We start from the raw sequence: 8,284 nt of genomic DNA, 5'->3' as shown, positions 1-8,284 counted from the left end.
TGTTCGGGCAGGTTTCGGCGGTCGTCGTCCCCGGAGTACTAGCTGCCACCGATCTATGTTTCATGTTCGTTTGGTTTTGTCTTGATGTTGTACACCTGTGTCTAGTTAGTCCTCGTTAGTGTCCTATTTAGTTCTCGTTGTGTGTGTTGGGTGTTGTGTGTGATTTCTCCTCTGTTTGGTGTTCTGAGCTACGTATCTTCCCTCCGTTGTTTGGAGAGGTTTTCGCACATGTTTGTGCGCCTTTTGTTTGACGCCTGTGTGCGCCTTTATTTCGCCTCCGGGCTTATGGTTCTCGTGTACTACGTGAATAACTCACTAAAGTCTTTTGGACTAAGCTTCTGCATCCTGCGCTTGATTCCTGCACCACACCCACCTTCAGCACCCCTGACAGAATCACACACCTTAATGAATGGAATCAGCAGGAGCAACAGTCACGCCTGAGTCGCTGGAGGAGCATGTCCGCGGCCAGGATGACCAGATACGACAACTGGGGACCGCTCTACAGGACGTCATCAACACCCTGCACCGATGGGAGTCCAGAGGGGTACCCACACCTCCACCTACCCTGCCACCCCCATCGGCCGGTCCACCAGTCCCAGGTCCGGAACCCAGTGGGATTCGGCTCTCGCTCCCGAGGGCATATGACGGAACAGCTGCCGGGTGTCAGGGGTTCCTCCTGCAGGTGGAGCTCTACCTGGCCACTGTACACCCGGTGCCCTCGGGACACGAGAGCGTTTCCGCCCTCATCTCCTGTCTCACGGGCAAGGTGTTGGAATGGGCCAACGCCGAGTGGAGGAGGATGGACGCCACCACCATCTCCTACGCCGAGTTCTCCCGTCGCTTCAAGGCCGTGTTCGACCATCCACCTGAGGGCAAAGCGGCGGGGGAGCGTCTAGTCCACCTGAGACAGGGGAGGAGGAGCGCACAGGCGTTCGCGCTGGAGTTCCGGACTCTAGCGGCAGACGCAGGGTGGAATGAACGGGCCCTCATCGACCATTTTCGATGTAGCCTACGGGAGGACGTTCAACGTGAGTTGGCCTGCAGGGATACCAATTTCACCTTCGACCAGTTGGTCGATATGTCCATCCGTCTGGACACCCTGCTGGCCACCCGTGGACGTCCCGAGTGGGGTCCGTCTATTCCACCCTCCGGCACCTCCGAGCCGAGCCCTATGGAGCTCGGGGGTGCTGGCGCTAGAGAAAGGAGGAGGAGGAGCCCGAGGGGGCCTGTCCCCTGCACCAAGTGCGGTCGTGGAGGGCACACTGCGGCCAGGTGCTGGGGAGGGTTCCCCGAGGGAGGAGACAACAGGCCACGCACTGGGGAGCCCTCCCAGGTGAGTAGACGCCCCACTTACCCAGAGCTCTCTGTTGCGCACTTTTGTATACCTGTTTGTTTTCCACAGATTGCACCTCATTCCCAGCATAAGGCGCTAGTAGATTCAGGCGCAGCTGGGAATTTTGTTGATCGGAAGTTTTGTTTAGATTTAGGGATCCCTCTCCTACCTGTTGACAAACCTTTTCCCGTTCATGCTTTAGATAGCCGCCCGTTGGGGTCGGGGTTGATTAGGGAAGTCACAGCGCCACTTAGGATGTGTGCGCAGGGGGGTCATGAAGAGACTATACAGTTGTATCTGATCGACTCTCCTGCGTACCTGGTGGTGCTGGGAATTCCCTGGTTAAGCACCCATAACCCTGCTATTTCGTGGCAACAGAGGGCTCTCAATGGGTGGTCTGCTCAGTGTGAGGGGCGATGTCTTGGTGTTTCCGTAGGGGCGACTTCGGTGGAAAGTCCAAACCAAGTGCCCGCACTGCACATTCCGCCTGAATATGGGGATTTAGCTCTCGTGTTTAGTAAAGCTAGGGCGACGCAGTTGCCTCCTCATAGACAGGGGGATTGTGCGATTGATCTCCAGGCAGGAGCAGCGCTCCCACGGAGCCACGTGTATCCTTTGTCTCAAGAGGAGAGTAAAGCTATGGAAACGTACATAGCCAAATCTTTGAGACAGGGATACATACGGCCCTCCACTTCTCCCGCCTCCTCGAGCTTCTTTTTTATGAAGAAAAAAGATGGAGGGTTGCCCCCGTGCATCGATTACCGTGGTCTCAATCAGATTACTGTGAAATACAGTTATCCACTCCCTCTGATTGCGACCATGACGGAGTCATTGCATGGAGCGCGGTTTTTCACAAAACTGGATCTCAGGAGCGCGTATAACTTGGTGCGCATTAGGGAGGGTGACGAATGGAAAACAGCGTTTAGTACCACGTCAGGTCATTTCGAGTATCTCGTCATGCCATATGGGTTGATGAATGCTCCATCAGTCTTCCAATCCTTCGTAGATGACATTTTCCGGGATATGCAGGGGCAAGGGGTGGTCGTGTACATTGATGACATTCTAGTGTACTCGTCTACCCGAGCCGAGCATATAGCCCTGGTGCGTCGTGTATTGAGGAGGCTGTTGGAGCGCGATCTATATGTCAAGGCAGAGAAATGTCTGTTTTTCCAGGAGTCGGTCTCCTTTTTGGGTTATCGGTTGTCCGCGTCAGGGGTGAGAATGGAGATCGTGTGTCCGCTGTGCGTAATTGGCAAACCCCAACCACTGTCAAAGAGGTGCAGCAGATCTTGGGCTTTGCAAATTACTACCAGAGGTTTATCCGGGGTTTTGGACAGGTGGCAGCTCCCATCACGTCCCTTCTGAAAGGGGGTCCGGTGCGCCTGCAGTGGTCAGCTGATGCGGACAGGGCCTTTAGGAGACTGAAGGACCTGTTTACGTCGGCTCCGGTGCTGGCGCATCCGGACCCCGCATTACCCTTTCAGGTCGAGGTGGACGCGTCTGAGGCCGGTATAGGGGCCGTTCTCTCTCAACGGTCCGGCACGCCACCTAAACTCCGCCCCTGTTCTTTTTACTCTAAAAAGCTCAGCCCGGCGGAGCGTAATTATGACGTCGGGGACAGGGAGCTGTTAGCTGTAGTTCAGGCCCTTAAGGTGTGGAGGCATTGGCTTGAGGGGGCTCAACACCCTTTCCTCATTTTGACTGACCATCGGAACCTGGAGTACATCCGGGCAGCGAGGAGACTGAACCCTCGCCAGGCTCGATGGAGTATGTTTCTCACCAGGTTCGTATTTAAAATCACGTACATCCCTGGGTCCCAGAATGGTAAGGCAGATGCGCTGTCCCGGCGGTATGACACGGAGGAGAGGTCCGTTGAGCCTACTCCCATACTACCGGAGTCTTGTCTTGTGGCACCGGTGGTGTGGGAGGTCGATGCCAAAATCGAGCGAGCGTTGCGTACCGACCCCAGCCCTCCACAGTGTCCTGAGGGTCGGAAGTACGTTCCGCTCGAGATTCGGGAGCGACTCATTTACTGGGCTCACACGTCACCCTCCTCTGGACATCCGGGTATTGGCCGGACAGTGCATTGTCTTAGCACTAAATACTGGTGGCCCTCGTTAGCCAGGGATGTGAGGGTTTATGTCTCCTCCTGCTCGGTGTGCGCCCAGTGTAAGGCGCCCAGACACCTGCCCAGGGGTAAGTTACAACCCCTGCCCGTTCCACAACGACCATGGTGCCACCTCTCGGTGGATTTTGTGACAGACCTTCCCCTCTCTCAGGGGAATACCACCATCCTGGTCGTTGTGGACCGGTTCTCTAAGGCCTGTCGTCTTCTCCCTATGTCGGGTCTTCCTACTGCCCTACAAACCGCAGAGGCCCTATTTACCCACGTCTTCCGGCATTACGGGGTACCCGAGGATATAGTGTCTGTTTGAGGCCCCCAGTTTACCTCCCGAGTATGGAGAGCGTTCATGGAGCGTTTGGGGGTCTCGGTGAGCCTTACCTCAGGGTACCACCCGGAGAGTAACGGGCAGGTAGAACGAGTCAACCAGGATGTGGGTAGGTTTCTGAGGTCGTATTGCCAGGACCGGCCTGAGGAGTGGGCTCGGTACATTCCCTGGGCCGAGATGGCCCAGAACTCTCTCCGCCACTCCTCTACCAACCTAACCCCCAACCAATGTGTGTTAGGTTACCAGCCGGTTCTGGCACCTTGGCAGCAGAGCCAGATCGAGGCCCCTGCAGTGGATGATTGGATGAGGCGCTCGGAGGAGACGTGGAACGCTGCACATGTCCACCTGCAGCGGGCCATCCGTCGTCACAAGGCGAGCGCCGATCTCCACCGCAGTGAGGGGCCGGTGTACGCACCCGGAGATCGAGTCTGGCTCTCTACCAGAAACCTACCCCTCCGCCTGCCCTGCCGGAAGCTGGGTCGGCGGTTTGTGGGGCCTTTTAAAGTCCTGAGAAGACTGAACAAGGTGTGTTATAGGTTACATCTGCCTGTTGAATATAAGAATATTAACCCCTCGTTCCATGTGTCTCTTCTCAGGCCGGTGGTAGCTGGTCCACTCCAGGAAGGTGAGATAGGAGAGACTCCTCCGCCCCCACTGGACATCGAGGGGGCTCCGGCGTACACCGTTCGGTCCATCTTGGACTCAAGACGCCGGATGGGGGGTCTCCAGTATCTCGTGGAGGGGTACGGCCCGGAGGAGCGGTGCTGGGTGCAGCGGAGGGACATCCTAGACCCATCTCTCCTGTCGGAGTTCCACCGGGACCATCCCGCGCGCCCTGCTCCGCGTCCTCCTGGTCGTCCCCGAGGCCGGGGTCGGCGCACGGCTGGAGCCGCGCGTCAAGGGGGGGGTACTGTCACGGTTTCGGCCGAGGCTGCTCCTCCTCCTTGTTCGGGCAGGTTTCGGCGGTCGTCGTCCCCGGAGTACTAGCTGCCACCGATCTATGTTTCATGTTCGTTTGGTTTTGTCTTGATGTTGTACACCTGTGTCTAGTTAGTCCTTGTTAGTGTCCTATTTAGTTCTCGTTGTGTGTGTTGTGTGTGATTGCTCCTCTGTTTGGTGTTCTGAGCTACGTATCTTCCCTCCGTTGTTTGGAGAGGTTTTCGCACATGTTTGTGCGCCTTTTGTTTGACGCCTGTGTGCGCCTTTATTTCGCCTCCCGGCTTATGGTTCTCGTGTACTACGTGAATAACTCACTAAAGTCTTTTGGACTAAGCTTCTGCGTCCTGCGCTTGATTCCTGCACCACACCCACCTTCAGCACCCCTGACAGCTCATGGACAATATGTGTTTGGTAGACTGCAGCACTACCAATGTGCCACGCTCCTGCACATAACACTTCTTTAAGGGCAGAGTAAAGATTAATGCTATAGTCGATGGTTTTAGGAAATCACTTTTTATTTCTCAGGACATTTTCTAAAAGAGCCTTTGTTCATTGTTGTGTGTCAGTTGCATCAACAGCTGCTTACTAGCCTGGTTTTGGTCGAGTAGATCTTTCTGTTAAGTAAATTGTTAGGCTTGTGGATTTAAAAAAAATATATATATATATAATAGGAACTTGTAATTCAGCTACAGCTTAAAATGGGATTCCTCTTAAATTGGCTGCGGGATGACATTCAGACTACCAAAAAAATACTTGTGGCGGATATCAGATTGGTAAATTGAACTGCTGACAGATGTGCAAATAGAATCAAGTGTATGCAGCACAAACTATAGGAAAAGACTGCAATCATTTGTACATAATACTAAACAATGTTCCTTCACTTGGTCCATTTCCTTTAGCCACTCAGACAAAGTATGATTTCTATTGAAAGGTTGAAGGATGATGAAGGAGAAGTTCTCAAAGAAGATACAAGTCTGGGAGACAGAAGCTGGGTCTTTTGAGTCAGGTAGACAAATTCTTCATGACCTGCACATATATGCTGTCGTCAAGTTAGGATAACAATATTTTAGCATTCACAGTATTTTTTAAGAGTCGATATCCACCCCCCTAATGGAAATCTAATTAGCATAATAATAAATCCCCAATCCACCGCATACGCCGATGTCGGCCTTCTGCAGAGAGGAAGCTGTAACACTCAGGAAGACGCAGACGGACGGTAGAGTCTCACCTGGACGTCCCCACCAGGAGGAGCCTTCGAGTGTATGTTGAACTGGATGCGGAAGTGAAACGAGCCGGACGGAAGGCAGAGCAAGCTGGACGTCTTGAGGAGAGAATCCATCATCCAGCTCTGAGTTACATCCAGCATCCAGCTCAGAGTTACATCCAGCATCCATCATTCAGCTCAGAGTTACATCCAGCATCCAAGTTGTATATACACTGTATATACATTCAATTATACAGTGAGGGAAAAAAGTATTTGATCCCCTGCTGATTTTGTACGTTTGCCCACTGACAAAGAAATGATCAGTCTATAATTTTAATGGTAGGTTTATTTGAACAGTGAGAGACAGAATAACAACAACAAAATCCAGAAAAACGCATGTCAAAAATGTTATAAATTGATTTGCATTTTAATGAGAGAAATAAGTATTTGACCACCTCTCAATCAGAAAGATTTCTGGCTCCCAGGTGTCTTTTATACAGGTAACGAGCTGAGATTAGGAGCACACTCTTAAAGGGAGTGCTCCTAAACTCAGTTTGTTACCTGTATAAAAGACACCTGTCCACAGAAGCAATCAATCAATCAGATTCCAAACTCTCCACCATGGCCAAGACCAAAGAGCTCTCCAAGGATGTCAGGGACATCCCCACCGTCAAACATGGAGGTGGAAACATTACGCTTTGGGGGTGTTTTTCTGCTAAGGGGACAGGACAACTTCACCGCATCAAAGGGACAATGGACGGGGCCATGTACCATCAAATCTTGGGTGAGAACCTCCTTCCCTCAGCCAGGGCATTGAAAATGGGTCATGGATGGGTATTCCAGCATGACAATGACCCAAAACACACAGTCAAGGCAACAAAGGAGTGGCTCAAGAAGAAGCACATTAAGGTCCTGGAGTGGCCTAGCCAGTCTCCAGATATTAATCCCATAGAAAATCTGTGGAGGGAGCTGAAGGTTCGAGTTACCAAACGTCACCCTCGAAACCTTGATGACTTGGAGAAGATCTGCAAAGAGGAGTGGAACAAAATCCCTCCTGAGATGTGTGCAAACCTGGTGGCCAACTACAAGAAATGTCTGACCTCTGTGATTGCCAACAAGGGTTTTGCCACCAAGTTCTAAGTCATGTTTTGCAGAGGGGTCAAATACTTATTTCCCTCATTAAAATGCAAATCAATTTATAACATTTTTGACATGCGTTTTTCTGGATTTTTTTGTTGTTATTCTGTCTCTCACTGTTCAAATAAACCTACCATTAAAATTATAGACTGATAATTTCTTTGTCAGAGGGCAAACGTACAAAATCAGCAGGGGATCAAATACTTTTTTCCCTCACTGTACATATCAGATCAGATCTGTGTATAGATCTGTTTGTTCAATTAATATCCAAACTTAACACTAGAATGGCCGGGCCTTTCAGCCTATAAGTATCGGCCAGAGAACATTGTAGGGCGGCTCCATTAGCATACTCATGGCCTCGATGGACCCCTCCTTCCAGCCAATGATGGGTCAACATTAATAAATACATGTCCTATATGCTATCGGAAGAACAATTAGATAGCTTAGTGGGTAAGAGCATTGTGCCCGTAACCGAAAGGTCGCTGGTTCTAATCCCTGAGCCGACTAGGTAAAAAATCTGTAGATGTGCCCTTAAGCAAGGCACTTAACCCTAATTGCTCCTGTAAGTTGCTCTGGATAAGGGCGTCTGCTAAATGTAAAAAGGTTGTGTTTATGAAAGTCTTAGGTACCATTAGAATACGAAAATACATTATTATTTCAAAGAACATAACAGCATTTTCATTAGTTTATGTTTCTCTGTTTTTTATGCAGGGGTATTCAACTCTTACCCTACGTGGTCCGGAGCCTGCTGGTTTTCTATTGTACCTGATAATTAATTGCACCCACCTGGTGTCCTAGGTCTAAATCAGTCCCTGATTAGATGGGAACAATGAAAAAATGCAGTGGAACTGGCTTCGAGGTCCAGAGTTGAGTTTGAGGTCTGTCTATAGGCTATAAATGAAAACGAGTTAAATCCATCACAAAGAATTCCATTATAATTTATTTTAATGTATCTAAAGGAACATTGTGGAAATAAGAACATGTATTTTAAAAAACAGAATAGCTTATTTTAAGTTTATTATGTTACTAGTCTTTGCTTAGTAGTCTGAGCAATGCTGCTGCGGGAGTGCTCATGTGCTGAACTCATGGACATTGTGGTTATTCTTGAAAAAAGTTATATTTGTAAATAGAGCTGCACCTCTTGAATTTTGAGAGTTATTTGAGAAAAGTAAGTGTCTTAGAAACTGCAGAATATACTCTTTCTGATACTATATAGAAATC

This window comes from Coregonus clupeaformis, chromosome 25 (genome assembly GCF_020615455.1).
Source record: "Coregonus clupeaformis isolate EN_2021a chromosome 25, ASM2061545v1, whole genome shotgun sequence".
Taxonomy (NCBI): Eukaryota; Metazoa; Chordata; class Actinopteri; order Salmoniformes; family Salmonidae; genus Coregonus; species Coregonus clupeaformis.
The sequence above is the reverse complement of the archived record's forward strand: the minus strand, read 5'-3'. Positions refer to the sequence as shown.